At 35.9% G+C, this 18,612-nt stretch overlaps 1 protein-coding gene across 1 annotated transcript in view; it reads left to right on the plus strand.

Annotated features, from left to right (window-relative positions):
• Positions 1 to 18,612, plus strand: part of LOC113079802 (tumor necrosis factor receptor superfamily member 14-like) — a 40,789-nt gene continuing 22,177 nt past the window's right edge. Inside the window, exon 1 of the mRNA XM_026252026.1 lies at positions 1 to 318. The gene's annotated coding sequence lies outside the window, so the exon portion shown is untranslated. The remainder of the gene's footprint in view (positions 319 to 18,612) is intronic.

The following is an 18,612-nucleotide window of genomic DNA, read 5'->3' on the forward strand; positions in this document are numbered from 1 at the left end:
ACGAGGTGAAGGTGCATTAACTCCTCTTTTAAACTTTGTGGCAGTTGAGACAGATGTGCGATTGTGTGGTTTGTTCCCGCCCCTGTCAATCAAACGCAGACTCGGCAAGCGTGCCACCTGTCGGTCGAGACACTTATGAAACGCGCAGAAGCTTCGTTTAGCCATAGTCACGTGACATGGGTGTTTTGAATCACAGTTCGGAGCAGTGTTTCGAAACATCTACGCTTCGGGATCTCGACACTGTGTCGAAACGTTAGTTTCGCGTCAGCCATCCCTACAGACAGACCGTTCTCGGAATAGAAAGGCATTTATTGGAAGGTAAGTGAATTTACCATGTATTTTCATGAGAAAAAAAAAAAAACATCTATAACATTTAATAAGAAGAATTAGCGAACAAACACACACAGAACAAATAATCATGGACTAAATATCATATAGCATGCATTTTCACTTGACGGCTTCGTCAGTTGACTAAGTTACAACAAAGCTGTTTATGAGGTAACGTTAACTGGAGTAAAACATACTTTTCCGTGAAATCGATAATAGCGACAACAGAGCGTTCATATCAGTCAGTTAGCATTAGCATTAACACTACTCTCAGGACCTAAGTACTCGCTCATACTCTTAGTTACAAGTTTCGGAGGTTTCGTGATGAGCAGTAAGTTTAATTCTGGACTTAAAAGAAAAGAAAATTACTTCATAACTTTACTTTCAATTTAGAGTAGCTAGTGCGGAAGTGGTTAACACAAAGGCGCCAACTGAACCGTAGCTTCTGCTTGGAAATCCCCTGCAGTATGGAAGCATATGGGTAGCATTATTCAATTTGGGATGTAATATGCAAAATGACAATGCAATATGTAAAATGGCAATGCATTTCTGTATTTACATTTACATTTTCCAATACATTTGTGCAACGTTTGGTGCAAAATGAAAATGAAAATTAAATTACATAAGTTTAATTTGCCATTTCATACACCAGTTTTAATATGTAAAATGAATATTAATTTTAACGCTTTATAAGATGCAAAATTAAAATGAAAATGTATTACAGAAATGATTAGATATGTCTAACATGTTAAAGCAAAAACTGTGGCAAAATGATCATTTAAATGCTATTTTTCTTAAATGCATTAACACTCACAGTCAAGACACTTACGATTGCATTTTCATTCAATGTCCCGCAATGAATGTAGCAAAATTCAAAGTGCACATTGAAAATGCATTTCGAACCGATCACATCTCCGCCCCCTCCCGCCCTGTCAATCAGTCCGTGAACAAGGCGGGGCTTACAGAAGGTCAAGAGACTCAAGTGAGAGAAAATGGACAAGATAGTTGACCCGTGTACGTTTTGATGATTTCGGTTTATGGCTTCAATATTTCATTCGCACTTGTGGGCGGAGCTGAAACGCTGCTTTCATCTGATTGGTCGAATCGCTCCGCTTTCAGCTATGTCTTTTTATTCTTTCAGGCAGAATAAGAGTCAGTGCAAGTGAAGCACTGTAATGTCTGAAACCACCGCTCACTGTTAATTAGCATAATATTTGAATCAGATGTAGCTGGGCACATAATTTGTGCTGTCGAGACCTGCAAGAGACCCCGTTAAATTATTGTATGAATATTGTCCCACTGATAAATACAGTGCAAATAGTTCTGTCTCCTTTGGATAACAGTGAAGTGGAAATAAATATAGTTAAATTTATGAAATAAAATTAAATAGGATTTTTTGGGAAGGTAAGTCTGGCCAGTTATACAAGCAACACGAGTCAGATGAGTCTGAAGATCTGAGCTGAATTGGGTGAAAAATGTAAGTTCTAGTCTGTCAATTACTCTTCATAATAAATAATAATATTAAAGTTAACTGTATTTTTCGGTATAAGTTGCATCAGTCCAAAAATACGTCATGACGAGGAAAAAAACATATATAAATTGCACTGGACTATAAGTCGCATTTATTTAGGACCAAGAGAAAACATTACCGTCTACAGCCGCGAGAGGGCGCTCTGGGGTAGGCTACAGGAGCACTGAGCAGCATGAGCACTGAGCAGCATAGAGCTAATTTTACAATTTTTATTTAGAAATTTAACTATATTCATTTTTAAAATTATTTATTAATGTCACACACACACATACCTAGTGCCTTATGACTTAAAAGATGAGAGTGGTAAATGTTACAGACATGGAACTGTTCAGTCTATTATTTTTCAGTGGGACAATATTCATATACTACAACCTAGAAATAATTTGCAGGTCTCGACAGCACAAATTATGTGCCCAGCTACATCTGATTCAAATATTATGCTAATTAACAGTGAGCGGTGGTTTCAGACATTACAGTGCTTCACTTGCACTGACTCTTATTCTGCCTGAAAGAATAAAAAGACATAGCTGAAAGCGGAGCGATTCGACCAATCAGATGAAAGCAGCGTTTCAGCTCCGCCCACAAGTGCGAATGAAATATTCAAGCCATAACCGAAAGATCAAAACGTACACGGACCATCTGTCTTGTCCATGTTCTCTCACTTGTATCCTCTTCTTGAGATTTGAGTCTCTTGACCTTCTGTAAGCCCCGCCTTGTTCACGCAGTGATTGACAGGGCGGGAGGGGGCGGAGATGTGATCGGCTCGGAATGCATTTTCAATGTACTCATTGAATTTTGCTACATTCATTGCGGGACATTGAATGAAAATGCAATCGTAAGTATCTTGACTGTGAGTGTTAATGCATTTAAGAAAAATAGCATTTAAAGGATTATTTTGCCACAGTTTTTGCTTGAACATGTTAGACATATCTAATCATTTCTGTAATACATTTTCATTTTAATTTTGCAACTTATAAAGCGTTAAAATTAATATTCATTTTACATATTAAAACTGGTGTAGGAAATGGCAAATGAAAATTATGTAATTTAATTTTCATTTTCATTTTGCACCAAACGTTGCATAAATGTATTGGAAAATGTAAATGTAAATACAGAAATGCATTGCCATTTTACATATTGCATTGTCATTTTGCATATTACATCCCAAATTGAATAATGCTACCCATATGCTTCCATACTGCAGCAGAAGATGATGTAAAATGAGTTAAAATAATGTTAAATTACTCTCTGACTACAGTCACAAGACTTCATCACATTTAATGAAACGTCATGCTCTTATTAGGCAATTCTTGACATTTAATCTGAGCATCAGTTTTTCTGAAAGTTATTCTGTTAGATCAGTTTTGAGATGATGGTGTATTTTTGTTTTTAGATAATGATCTGTTAATTGATTGAGATGATTAGTGATGATTAGATTAGTTTTATTTTTAATTCACACATTAAAGAGAGATGAGGTTGAGATGCTATGGGGTGAAATTAGACTCAAAATGATTAATAGATCAAAATTATCCATGTACTGCTTACATTTTATACATGTATCTTACGAACCATTCACAATTACTTTTCAATTGGAGTCTGTGGAATTTGGGATTAAATGATTGTGCAGTGATTTGTACAAATACAGACATGTTTGTGAATAAAAATGTTGTGTTCTGTATTAATATATCGTAAATTGCTCATTCAAAAAGGAATCCATGCATATCTGGATCAGGTGACAGGGATGCATTAATTGACGTCTAGCTCGAGTCGATCTTGTTCGGTTCATTTGGATTTTGAGACTTTATTTTTCAAATTTTACAGCATTGCACGTGCAGTTAATCGAAAAAAAAAACGATTCTATTTCGATCTCCAACAATTATGAAAATCCAATAATCGAGATAAAATGGTTATTGTGCCCCATTCCGCCCCCTTTTGCAGTGCTGCACTTTCGTTCCTCCATAAAAACCCAATTTCCCGTGCAAATCAGCAAAATCATGTAACATGACATATGAAAAATGGGACATGCTTCAATGATCGAAGTATACTCATTCATGTTTTTAAAAGCATGAAAGAGAACGCTCCAATACACGCAAAAATGTGTCAAAATGCTTCACTTATTTATTATCCATGTATACGTTCGTCGGTCATGTAATAAATAAATGTAAAGAGTTGTGACAGCACGCTATATTTTATTTTACATTTGATTATTAATTTCTGCAGTAGGCTGTACCACGCTACATGAACCTTTTCATATAAACTGCAATAAATACAAAACTAAAGCCAAACTTAAACTGAAATGAGACATTAATAGTAAATAGTATAGTGAATAACGTCCCACACACACACACACAACTACTAACGAACAAGGCCCAGTGCTATTCGTGAACATGTACACGATTTAAAAAATTAGCAAATGTGCGTCACTAAACTGAAACAAACTCTTTTCAACCGGTGTCTGCAGAGTTAATAATTACATTAATGTGCAGCATTTGATTAAATTGAGACATATTTGTGAATACAAATGTTATAGTTTATATTAAATTATCATAATTTGTGCATGTAGAGATAAAAATGTGCTTTTGTGGATCAGGCAACGTTCGTACATTCATTTACGTCAATTCTATTTGATTAATTTATATTTTGAGACTTCAAAACAATTGCGTTCAATCCTTCAGTGGATGTGCTGATTTAAATCTAGTGGTTCTGTTGTGTTTGTCACAAGTTCAGAGAATGGGTTACCATACCTGGCTGAATGTCACTTCACTTTCACATCTACAATCTTTGTTATGTAGAACTGTATCTGGGTTCCATAAGGGAAATAAGTCTCTTAAATACAACAACTGAAACGACAGAATTTGTTTGGTTGTCAATGTCAGTAATTTCCATGATAGATGCAACAATTTTGAGAAATCTTGGATTGGTGTCCTTCCACCCTGTCTTGCTTCATAAAGTTGAGTCACTGATGGCTGAGAAGGATCTTTCTTGTCCCTTTTTTTCTTTGCTTCTTCACTGACTTCTGGATGGATGTGCTTTAGATGAGACCACGTGTTTGTAGTATTTTTACTTGTAGATGTTGATGACCCCATGATGATTATTTCTTTACAGGTATTACACTGTGCTTTCCCTGGTTATACTCGAAAAAATCCCACACTGGTACTTTCTTCAAAGCCTTTGCCCTTTGAAAATAAGGTCAACATTAAAATATTGAAGGTCAAATGTTTTTTCTTTAGCTATAGCCTAGAAACACTTTGCAAATCCAGTTTGTTAACAAGAATGTATTAGCTAGCTTACATGAACTGTAAATTATGCAATATACATTCTTACAGCATGTATTCAAATTTGAGCAATACAATTGTACCTCATTCATGTTAGTTTATAGCACATTAAAGTTAAAATACATTGTTTAACTTAAGTTAAAAATGTATTAGTAAATGTTGAAATAAACCAACAATAAAAAATTATTCTAAGGCATTTATTAACTTCAAAGTTATTTAATTCAATTCAATTCAAGTTTATTTGTATAGCGCTTTTTACAAAACAAATCGTTACAAAGCAACTTTACAGAAAATTATGTTTCTAAAATATTTAGTAGTAGTTTGTGCACATTTGACAGAATTTTAGAAAAAATTTAAATAATAATAAAAATAATAATACAAGACGAAGTCAGCTAGACGATGAACTATCAATATTATTAATTAAGTTATTATATGATGCAGTCACACTTGTAGCAATATTTGTTAGTTCTGTTTGTTGATTCAGGGTTAGCATCATCTGAGGTCCTCTGAGGCTCAGCATCATCTCTTCTCAGATGTTCTGGATCCAGACTGGAGCTTGTGTAAATCCTAGCGAAACATAGAAACAAAATACAGACATCATTAGCATAGCTGCTGATCCAACAAAGTAAAATTAGTTTAACCCAAGCTAATGAATAAAAATGCACCTTTGATCAGCTCCAACTACACTCACAATTAAAAAGATACATTATTCGAATGCTTGGCGAAAGAGATGCGTTTTTAATCTAGATTTAAACAGAGAGAGTGTGTCTGAACCCCTAACATTATCAGGAAGGCTATTCCAGAGTTTGGGAGCCAAATGTGAGAAAGCTCTACCTCCTTTAGTGGACTTTGCTATCCTAGGAACGACCAAAAGTCCAGTGTTTTGTGACCTTAGGGTGCGTGATGGGTTGTAGCGTGGTAGAAGGCTAGTTAGGTACGCTGGAGCTAAACCATTTAGGGCCTTATAGGTAAGTAATGAATTGGGGTAATATGATCATATTTTCTTGACCTCGTAAGGACTCTAGCTGCTGCATTTTGGACGACCTGTAGCTTGTTTATTGAAGAAGCAGGACAACCACCTAGAAGTGCATTACAATAGTCCAGTCTAGAGGTCATGAATGCTGGAACTAGCTTTTCTGCATCAGAAACAGATAACATGTTTCGTAGCTTGGCAATGTTTCTAAGATGGAAGAATGCAGTTTTTGTAACATTGGAAATATGATTTTCAAAAGACAAATTGCTGTCTAATATAACACCCAGATTTCTGACTGTAGAGGAAGTAACAGTACATCCGTCTAGTTGCAGATTGTAATCTACAAGATTCTGTGTAGTGTTTTTTGGTCCAATAATTAGTATCTCTGTCTTATCCGAATTTAATTGGAGAAAATTATTTGTCATCCTATCTTTTAACACACTCTGTTAGCTTAGATAATTGGGAAGTTTCATCTGGTCTCGTTGAGATATATAGCTGAGTATCATCAGCATAACAGTGAAAGCTAATTCTGTATTTTCTAATAATATTACCAAGGGGCAACATGTATATTGAAAATAGAAGGGGACCTAGGACGGATCCTTGTGGCACTCCATATTTTACTGATGATAAATGAGATGACTCCCCATTTAAGTAAACAAAATGGTAGCGATCGGAGAGGTAGGATCTAAACCATCTAAGAGCCTGCCCTTGAATACCTGTATAGTTTTGTAATCGATCTATGAGTATGTTATGATCTATGGTGTCGAACGCAGCACTAAGATCAAGTAAGACTAGAAATGAGATGCAGCCTTGATCTGACGCAAGGAGCAGGTCATTTGTAATTTTAACAAGTGCAGTTTCTGTGCTATAGTGGAGCCTGAAACCTGACTGAAATTCTTCATACAGATCATTTTTATGCAGGAAGGTGCTCAATTGAGCAGACACAACTTTTTCTAAAATTTTAGACATAAATGGAAGATTTGAAATAGGCCTATAATTTGCCAGTACACTAGGATCTAGTTTTGGTTTCTTAATAAGAGGCTTAATAACCGCCAGCTTGAATGGTTTTGGGACGTGACCTAAAGATAACGAGGAGTTAATGATATTGAGAAGCGTTTCTTCTGCTACAGGTAACAGCTCTTTCAGTAATTTAGTGGGTACAGGATCTAATAAACATGTTGTTGGTTTAGATACAGTGATAAGTTTATTTAGCTCTTCCTGTCCTATGGTTGTAAAGCACTGCAGTTTATCTTTGGGTGCGATGGATGAAACTGAAGTGTTAGACGCTGTAGAATCTACATTCGCTATTGTATTTCTAATGTTATCTATTTTATCAGTGAAGAAATTCATAAAGTAATTACTATTTAACGTTGGTGGAATATTTGAATTAGGTGGCATCTGGTAATTTGTTAATTTAGCCACTGTGCTAAATAAAAACCTTGGATTGTTTTGGTTATTTTCAATGAGTTTGTGTATATGCTCTGCCCTCGCAGTTTTTAGAGCCTGTCTATAGCTGGACATACTGTTTTTCCATGCAATTCTAAAAACTTCTAAGTTAGTTTTTCTCCATTTGCGTTCAAGACTACGAGTTACTTTCTTGAGAGAGTGAGTATTACTGTTATACCATGGTACAGTACGTTTTTCGCTAACCTTTTTCAATTTGATTGGGGCAACAGCTTCTAATGTATTAGAGAAAATAGTGCCCATATTGTCAGTAATTTCGTCTAATTCATGTGTATTTTTGGGTACAAATAGCAGTTGAGATAGATCAGGCAGGTTATTTGCGAATCTTTCTTTGGTGGCTGGAACAATAGTTCTGCCCAGACGGTATCGCTGAGACATATAGTTAATATCAGTTATACGCAGCATGCACGATACAAGGAAATGGTCTGTAATATCATCACTTTGAGGTACAATATCTATAGCAGTAAGATCGATTCCATGCGATATAATTAAATCTAGTGTATGATTAAAACGATGAGTGGGCCCGGTAACATTTTGCTTGACTCCAAAGGAGTTAATAAGGTCAGTAAACGCAAGTCCTAATGTATCATTTGCATTATCAACGTGAATATTAAAATCTCCCATGATTAGCGCCTTATCAACTGTAACTAGAAGGTCTGAGAGGAAATCTGCAAATTCTTTTAGGAATTCTGTATACGGCCCTGGTGGTCTATACACAGTATACACTGATTGTTTTTGTTGTAGAATACAATAGAGGATATATTCACGCGTTATATAAACGGAAACGATGATGTATAAAATTTATTTTTAAGTTAAAAATAGTCAATGAAAAGAATATAGTGACGGAGCTCAAACGCAGTACAGCCGTCAACAACAAACAGGAAGTGACGTCTCCTATGCCACAATGTCTATTAGTCCATTATAATTCTATTAGAATTCAATTCAATTCAATTCAAGTTTATTTGTTTAGCGCTTTTTACAATACAAATAGTTACAAAGCAACTTACAGAAAATTCTGTTTCTACAATATTTAGTAGTAGCTTATAAGTGGTGACTGTCAGTTTGTGCACGTATGACAGGATTTCTAGAAAAGTTAATACAAGACGTAGTCAGCTAGACGATTAACATTATCAATATTATTAATAATTATTATATGATGCAGTCACACTTGTAGCAATATTTGTTAGTTCTGTTTGTTGATTCAGGGTTAGCATCATCTGAGGTCCTCTGAGGGTCAGCATCATCTCTTCTCAGATGTTCTGGATCCAGACTGGAGCTTGTGTAAATCCTAGTTACCACGGGATGAAGATCCCAGCAGAAACAGAGAAACACATAGAGACATCATTAGCATAGCTGCTGAAAAAGTGAACCAAGAAAAAACGTAAAGCAGCCTACAGCAATTAGGCTATTGTACAGAATGTAGCTTACACTTAACTTTTAAACTTTGAAACTGTCAGCAAATCTTTTTTGCTTTTCTATTGTTGTACACGTTCTTGTTAAGAAACACGGGCATGTACACATGATTGGGGTAAAGTCGGCTCCTTTGTCTGTTTATAAGTCCGGCCGCAGAGAAAATGCCCTCTGACGGCACAGACGTTGTCGGGACTCACAATAACGGTGTGCTAAGCGAATAAGTTTTGTGAAGCGCTTCGTGTTTTCGTTTTACCACTGAATGGGATCCTCATCTAGTGGAATACATGTCTCCAGCAAGAACTGTTCCCACTCGTCTCGGCTGGACTCAATGTAATCATCGCTGAAGAACTGGCTCAGCCGTTTCCGACGAGTGGGCATTGCATCCTCTTCATCGTTGGTGACGCACCGTCTCGCAATCAGGGAAAATGTTCTGATAATGTTCAAAAAAAGTGTTTTTTCTTACTTCTCTCGTGTTTTCTTCGAGAAACCTGAGATGTTTGTGCTGAGGGTCTAGGGAAGACATGAGAAGAGGAGTTCACTGCTTTCTCCAAGTTAGCGGTGTTTATTCGTTGCTTGAGAGATGCCGCAACAATGTTCTTGAATTCGGTCACTTTCTGTGATTCTCCACGGCATATCTGAAGTACTGTAGAAGACCGCAGTTATTAGGGGCCATTCACATATCGCGTCTTTTGCCCTCTCAAGTTCGTTATTTCTAATGTAGCCGCGCGGTATGCGCACTCATAATGGAAGCGACGCGGTGCGACGCCCCCGTTTTTTTCCAGACGAGTCCGGACCGCATCGAGTTAAAAACATCAACTTTTCAGAATGCCGCAAGCGCACCGCGGGTCATTTGACAAGAACCAACCAATCAGCTTCATCCTTTCCCGTAACAACAGTGAAAGCTCAGCCAAGATGAAGGAACAGCTGATCATAGCTGTATATGGATTGCCATTTTGAAATAAATTTAGTAGTAGAGCTACTGACAGCGATTTTTTTTTTTTTTTTTTCTTTGCTGCAAATCCATGTCTTCATGGAGAGAGCGGGTCATTGTTGCTTAGCAACGGCAGACGCCTCAGGAGTGCTTCTGCCCGAGCGCTTTGGAGAAGGAGAAAGGGGCGCGACTAGCGTTTTCCACGCGTTTTTAGGCGCGATATGTGAACGGCCCCTTATTCATTCATTAATTATTTTTTTCTTGCATATATTCAAATATGCCGTGGAGAATCAGAGAAGTGACCAAATTAGGTTTTATTGTGAACTTTTTTTTTTTTTTTTCAGCATCATTACTCCAGTCTTCAGTTTCATATGATCTTTAGAAATCACCTTTATTTATATAGTGCTTTAAACAAAATACATTGCGCCAAAGCACTGAACAACATTCATTTGGAAAACAGTGTCTCAATAATGCAGAATGATAGTTAAAGGCAGTTCATCATTGAATTCAGTTATGTCATCTCTGTTCAGTTGAAATAGTGTCTGTTTTAATTTGCAATCAAGTCAATGATATCACTGTAGATGAAGTGACCCCAACTAAGCAAGCCAGAGGCGACAGCGGCAAGGAACCGAAACTCCATCGGTGACAGAATGGAGAAAAAAACCTTGGGAGAAACCAGGCTCAGTTGGGGGGCCAGTTCTCCTCTGACCAGACGAAACCAGTAGTTCAATTCCAGACTGCAGCAAAGTCAGATTGTGCATTCTTATATGCTGATTCATAATCAATGATTGAAACCGGTGTGCTGCTTAATATTTTTTTGGAACCTGTGTCAGCATTTTTTGTTGTATAAAAAGTTAAAAAGAACACTGTTAATTTAAAATAGAAATCTTTTGTAACTACAGAAGTAGGCTTGGGCGGTATCCAAATTTTGATACCGTCAAACCTCCTCCCTATTTTACCTCGGTATACGGTATTACCGTGAATAATTAAAAAAATATGACGTAAGGCTGAGACAGCATCACCAAACTGTTGGCTTGTGCCTAAACCATTCAGAAACTGAATACCAAACACTAATACTGAAACAATAACAAAATGACATGCACAACAATATTAACAACTTTTATTAGCAACAAATAGCAATAGTCAAACAATTAAATTAACATAAACATACAGAACAGTTTTTGCGCAGAGATGCGCACACAAATCAATAAAATCACTAGGGGTGTGCACAGATATTATTATTAAAATATTCGTTCGGCTCTAATTATTCGATAAATAAAAATGATATTCGAATTTCGACATATTTTTGCTTTCCATAAAGAAAAGAAAAAAGGGAAAAAAGTCCACAATAAAACCTAATTCGGTCACTTTCTGTGATTCTCCACGGCATATTTGAAGATGTATGAAAGCAAAAAATAATTAATGAATGAATAAGAACTGCGGTCTTCTACAGTACTTCAAATATGCTGTGGATAATCACAGAAAGTGACCGCATTCAAGAACATTGTTCCGGCGTCTCTCAAGCAACGAATAAACACCGCTAACTTGGAGAATGCAGTGAAAACTCCTCTTCTCGCATCTGCCCTAGACCCGCGGCCCAAAGATTCTCAGGTTTCTCGATGAAAACATGAGAGAAGAAAAAAAAACTTTTTTGAACATTATCAGAACATTTTCCTTGATGCGAGACGAGTGGTGCGTCACCAACGATGAAGAGGATGCAATGCCCACTCGTCGGAAACGGCTGAGCCAGTTCTTCAGCGATGATTACATTGAGTCCAGCCGAGACGAGTGGGAACAGTTCTTGCTGGAGACATGTATTCCACCAGATGAGGATCCCATTCAGTGGTGAAACGAAAACACGAAGCGCTTCACAAAACGTATTCGCTTAGCACACCGTTATTGTGAGTCCCGACAACGTCTGTGCCGTCAGAGGGCATTTTCTCCGCGGCCAGCCTTATTTTTAACAGACTAAGGAGCCGACTTTCCCCCGATCATGTTTACATGCCCGTGTTTCTTAACAAGAACATGTAGGCTACAACAATAGAAAAAAAGCAAAAACAGATTTGCAGACAGATTTGCGTTGTTAAAGTTTTCAGCTACAAAACACGATGTGTTCAAGCTTATTGTGTGTAAGCTTGTTCCAAAATGACAGAAACAATAAATGTTGCTGAAAAATAACGTCTGTCTCATTAAACTTAATTTAAATAAACGAATATTCGTTTTTTTGTGAGCTCAAAATTATTCGAATGTGATATTTGCGGAAAAACGCCCATCCATAAAAATCACACTGCACGAACAAATTTTAATAACTAAGAGCAGCTTATAAAAAAGCAAGTGGCATACAGTCAAGATTTTTCGCTAGGGCACGCTGTGGACCGACAGCTTTACCTGCGGTGCTAAAAACCTGCTTCGATGGTGTGCTTGCCTACTATCGTGCCACTCGCGACATCTGGGGAAAACACCAGTCAGCATTTTTCCATGAATGAAGTGGGTCCTCGTCTCCTTGAGTAACTGGCTCTAAACAGTAGGCTGTTATTTCAGCTCCGATTCGGTCCTCTACGTTGCCGATGCCGACAGGACCTGCCATTGCATCGGCTTTTTTTTTTTTTTTTTTTTTTTTTTTTTTTTCAGCATATTCCATATTAAAGTCATCTTTTTTTCATGAGGGCACAATTTGCAAATAGCCTCCTCCTTATTTACCACCTCTCCATTCTCGTTCGGTCGAAACCCGAAATACTGGCAAACTGCAGAATTTATGTTCTTTTTTTTGAGACCAGGTCACTCGGTGCGCAACTTGCCATCTTTTTCCCTCCTCTCTCTTTCTCCTAGTCTCGTTGTAACGCGATGACAACCACGCATACACATTTTTAGGCATTAAATAAATTATATTTAATATTTTATCCTTGTCTCCTATATAAGTGCATTGTTTTTTTTTGTTTTTTTTTTTTATTATTAACGGTATGACGGTATTGGAACTGATACCATTGCTATTTTTAGATCCCGCGGTATACCATATTACCGTATTACCGCCCAAGCCTATACAGAAGTCTTTACTATCACTTTGTATCAATTTAGCATATCCTTGCTGAATAAAAGTGTTAATTTCTTAAAAAAAAGAAAGTGAAAGAAAACAAATGTACTGACCCCAAACTTTTGAACTGTAATATATATTGTTACAAAAGATTTAGATTTTTTTAATTAAATGCTCTTTATTTGAACTTTTTATACATCAAAACATCCTGACAAAAGTATCGCATGTTACAAAAATATTAAGCCGCACAACGGTTTCAATCATTGATAATAAAACATATTTTCATGATTTCTGAAGATCATGTGACACTGAAGACTGGAGGAATGATGCTGAAAATACATCGGAGCATCACAGAAATAAATCTTATTTTAAAAGAAAGAAAAGTTATTTTAAATAGCATTAACATATTTATTTCTGTATTTTTTAATAAAATAAATGCAACCGTGATGAACCGAAGAAACCTCTTAAAAATACAATAAAAAATCCTATTGATCCCAAACATGAGCAGTGTATTTATAAAATAAAATAAATACATATGTTTGTAAAATGGCACCGCTTTTTAAATATTAACATCAGTCAGTCAAACATTAAATATGATAATCAAGTATTATTTAATGCTAGAACTTAGTAATTAGAATTAAACCCATGTATGAATGCACATTCCGCATTTTAACTGATATTAGGACTGGAGGTGCTGCAGTTTTGGTCAATCAGTGTTTCTGTAAAAGAAAACTAACAACAACAACAACAACAATAATAATAAAGATGATGATAATAATAATATTAATAATGATAGAATAATTTAGAATTCTACTAATAGGAACAATATCAATTGCACTAAAGATTAACAAGCTGCTGGATTCATGAATATTAATACGTTTTTGTGTGTACTCAAACTGATGTGCTGAAATGAAAACGGGGACAATAATAGGTCAGTGCCAGTCAATGAGATTGTTTGTGCATTAGTCCCGCCCACTACTGGAAAACCAGACAGTTCTTAAAAGCTGAAGAATTCCAAAGGAACTCCTTATTTTGACAGGAGAAATACAACAAAGAATACTGTTTACATATAGTGTGTCAGTTCTGCATGTTATGCAAGACTCTCTTACTCTGTCTCTTTGCGCGTGTGTGAGACAAAGTGACAGCGTGCTGTGCAACTTCATATTAGGGTTTATGGTAGGGCTGGGCGATATGGAGCAAAAAATATATCTCTATATCTTTACATGAAAAATACCCCCCCCCCAAAAAAAATACTGCAAAAACAAATATGCCAAATATTACATGTTTAAGGCCACAATTTTTATTCATCATGTTTTGTTACCTAATTCTGTGTTTTAACATATGTAATTATTTAAATGCATAAAAACAACATAATTTGTTAAAAAAAAGAAAAAAAAGAAATAGCCTTATGTGAAATGTTTTTCCCCTCTGAAATTCTGTGTATTTACATTTTTCTGGTTATCAAATGAAGGCATAAAACATTCATTTAATTTATCTTTTAATTATTGAAAATTAAGCAAACTTTATTTTTTGGTAAACAAAGGGGATTTACTATTAATAATAAAACATGGAAGACATTTTTTGTGATTATTCCTTTAAAGCAATATGTTTGTTTCATTTTAATAGTAGTAGTAGTAGGCTGTGTACATTCTGAACAATAGTAATAGATTTCTGGAAAATACTTGTCTTTAAACTAAACCAGACTTTTATTTTGATGGGTTACCGTACCTTTACAGTTCTGTGTATATGGTACTATAGTCTATGATGTGATATGACACTAGTTTTACTCAAATCAAAAGGTCAGATGCTCATGAAGTGACTCTCAGTGCAGTTCTGGAGATGTTCTTCATGTGTTCACAGAAGCTGAAATCACCAGAGCGTCATGCGCGCTTCATGTGTGTGATAAAGGAAGACGCGTTTCTGCTCCATTCATTAACAGAGACACGCAGAACATGCAGAATTTATATTTAAATAGACTTTTCCAGCTTAATATTTACAGATATTAGAGATAGAAAACGAGAAATTGGTGTCACACACATTTAATGGCTGGTACACGGCAACACGCTTTCTCAAACATGAGAGATTAACTCTTTCTTAGCATTTCAAATAAAGACAAAATAATAACAAGGCTGCAGAGCGAACATATCATCCATAGTTGTTCTCATGTAGTCCTTCTCTTAAAGACTGATCACTTATAATACACACTATGTGGTGATGATGTAGATGTGGTGATGATGTAGAAGGACTGTGTGAGAACCACAATGGATGATATGTTCGCTCTGCCGCCATAATATTTTCATGCACACCGCGCTATAATGTGATGCATGCAAAATACATAGTTTCGGCAGTTACAAAGTCTCTGCACGAACAGACGTACATTGTATTTTATTACACGTAAACAAGTAATCTGAACAACCTATATACAGTATGTGCAATATTTTAATTGAGCCCTTACTAACTGAGTTTTATGCTACCAGGTAACTACACTAACCTTTTCCGCTGTTGGCACTTGCGTGACTAACTTTTTCAGTTACTGGCGCAAAACATGATTTGGTCACACACATTTTTAATGGATAATTAATGAAACTGTATTGCATACAGATGTGCTTTTGATTTTACTTGCCATCTTTTAAACTGCATACCTTCTTGTTCTATTTCTTACAGTACACACAGTGCATTGCTCTGTCTTGTAGCTGGGGTTAGAGGGGCCCCGCTGCAGGGTGTACAGTGGGCCCTGTTTAAAATTGTTTAATTTGTACTGTATGTTCATTCTATTTATTTATTTGTGCTATTTACACAGTTTACTTTTTTTTTTTTTAGTTTGTTGGTGTCCAGAAACTAATTTAAAATAATTAAAGGTTGCATTAGCAATTAAAGAAAGAAACACTTAAGCAAAACCTGGGCAGGTCCCTAATTTATTTTTGTTTTAATTATTTTTTATCAATTTCACTGGTAGTCTACAGTATGAATAATTTTTGGGTATAATATTTCACAGATCACTATTTTGCTATACTCACTTACATAAATGAACTAATGTCCTGCACCCACTAGTAAAACAATATAATCAATTATATCTGATTTTTGGATTGATTTTGGATAAATTCTTGTTGAAACTACAAAGTAATTCAATCAAGAGCAGTGAGTGTTTTACTTTCATTTTCATACATTAAAGACACTGACAGCAGAGCTAGTAAATTAGGCGCGGTCACTTTAAGAGACGAACGCATCCATTATAATGATACACATCCGATTTCTTTCTCAACTCTTTACTTTCACTGAAGACATAACCACAGACTTTTCGAATACACTTTATAAGACAGGTATTTTGACATATTTAGTATGTATTTGTTGTCGGGACATAAGCAAGAACACCAGAACACCGCGCTGCTGAACTGAGCTCTTTCGCTTTTCGCTTTTTTTTTCTGTTTATTTAAACTGCGATTTCTATTTGTTCGTTCAGGTGCAGGAGGACGTGAACATCCTGGAGGAGAGCTCGGTTCAGTGTTGCTGTTCGTGAGACGCGTCTCTCTCTCGTGCACACCTGAGTCACCAGCTGCTCAGTTCAGATTTCCCGCATCGCTGGGCTGAAGCCAACTTGATGTGTTGAATGTTCTGAGGACGTTATAAAACGTATTCTTAAAATACACATTTCTGTTTTAATAAATGCTCATATTAAATCATAGCATATTGCCTAAAAGATAAGGTAGTTACAAAAATAATCAGTGATACATTTGCGACCTCAAAAAAATTAGGGTCGCAATGTCATTTCAAAAGGTCGCATGTGTAACCATTTTGGGCGCAGTGTAGTTCCCTGGCTACAGTTATGTTAGAACGCATCTCTTTCTTGTTTCTGTGGTGATGCGTCGGTCTCGTCATGAGGCGCGCGGTTCGGAGTGATGTATGACTGATGCATCAGTTCAATTCAACTTTACTACAAATATATCAACTTACCTGTTTTGAATACTTTATATTTAACATGTCCGTTTATGACCAATAGTGCAAGGAGACAGCTTTAGGGAAAAATCTGTTCCTGAATCTGCTGGTCCTTGTTCGAAGTTTTAAATTTGGTTAAAAAAAAGGTCTTTACCAGTAAGACTAAATAAAAGTATGCTATATAAATACATTTTCCAAGATGTGCGAATAATTAAAGATGCAAAGTGTTTCATTCATCCAATTAAAAAAAAAAAAAAAGAAAAATTTGGGTAATGATTCACATCTATATTTTTTTTACTTGAGCCAATGAAAAATAAATAACTTATTGTCTCAAGTATAAAAATATAGATGTGAATCATTACCCTAAAATTTTTTTTAATTGGATGAATGAAACACTTTTTTTGAGTGTGCTACAGCAGGTGATTTTTAAATCAAATTAAGTCGATGTAATTTTAAGGTAAAATAAAAATAATCATCCTATACAGAACTGAACGTTTATTTCTGGCTTTTCAAACGTGTATGAAAGTTAAAAAAAAAAACAAAAAAAAAAAACAGTTTTGTCACCGTTTAGTCCGTTTCGTTTCTCATCCAGCTCGCGAGAAGTTTATCTGAACATCTCTTCACGGTCTACTCGTGTTCAGGGCGCGGACCGGTACGCAGGAAAGGCTTTTATTTGTGCGTCAGTACACCAACGGCTGTTCGCTTCCTGCTATCTGTGCCTCAGATATCAAACTCTGCATTTCCAGTACTGATCGGCTGCCTGTGTCCACGCGATCACACTTCTGGAACTGGCCGATTGCCGATTGCGTATTTTAAGCAAAAACCGTCCCGATTTCCGATTTATGGCCGGTCAATCGGTGCATCCCTATCAACAACCATCCTGTTAATGTGGATGGGGTCATGCATGCTTCCTTTCTTCTTCCTGAAGAATTTCAATATATATGTATTATCAGGTAGTGGAGTAAAAGTAAAAATATTGGCTGAAATATAAAAACTGTACTAAAGTATAGTACAGATACTCCCCAAAAATACATAAGTTCTAAGAAAGTACATTACACTGTTCTTATTAGTTAATGCTGTGAAGCGCATGTGGAAGTGCTGCTAGCATTGCTGCTTCTGTTGCTAATATGGTCAATATTTCAATTAATATATTTATTATTCTGTATAATAATACAGAATATAATATAATACATATGTCCCTGTCTGTGAAAACCCAGCTAAAGTCATTTTTGGGTGATTTACTGTTTTCTAAATACTCACCCTTCATAAGGTAAAAAACATTCTGTGAAATATGAAATTGGTATCTTTATTACTGAATGAGTAAGATCATGTCAGAGATTAAAATCATAGTGAAACTTATGGATGAAATCAAACTTTAATGCTTGTTATCTCATAACTAGATTCAGACTTTAGTCACAGAGGGTCACATATACTGTATCTTACATTTGTTATACTTTTAATTTCATAATGAGGACGTTGTATAATGTAACTTAAGTTATGTTTTGACATTATATTTAGCTATGAGTTTACTTTAACAGTATGTAAACATTTAGTTTATTTCTGTTTTATTTCAGAAACTTGCTCCAATGCATAATGACTATGTGAATATATAGTGACGGAAAATGACTCCTACACCCTGTTTAGAGTACTGACGTGATTAACACCATTAACACTAAAAGGCGTTCACAGAACTGAATTTAGCGTGTAATTCCCAGCAGTAGTGGGAGTGGAGGT

Source organism: Carassius auratus, unplaced genomic scaffold (assembly GCF_003368295.1).
Source record: "Carassius auratus strain Wakin unplaced genomic scaffold, ASM336829v1 scaf_tig00029285, whole genome shotgun sequence".
In the NCBI taxonomy this organism is placed as follows: Eukaryota; Metazoa; Chordata; class Actinopteri; order Cypriniformes; family Cyprinidae; genus Carassius; species Carassius auratus.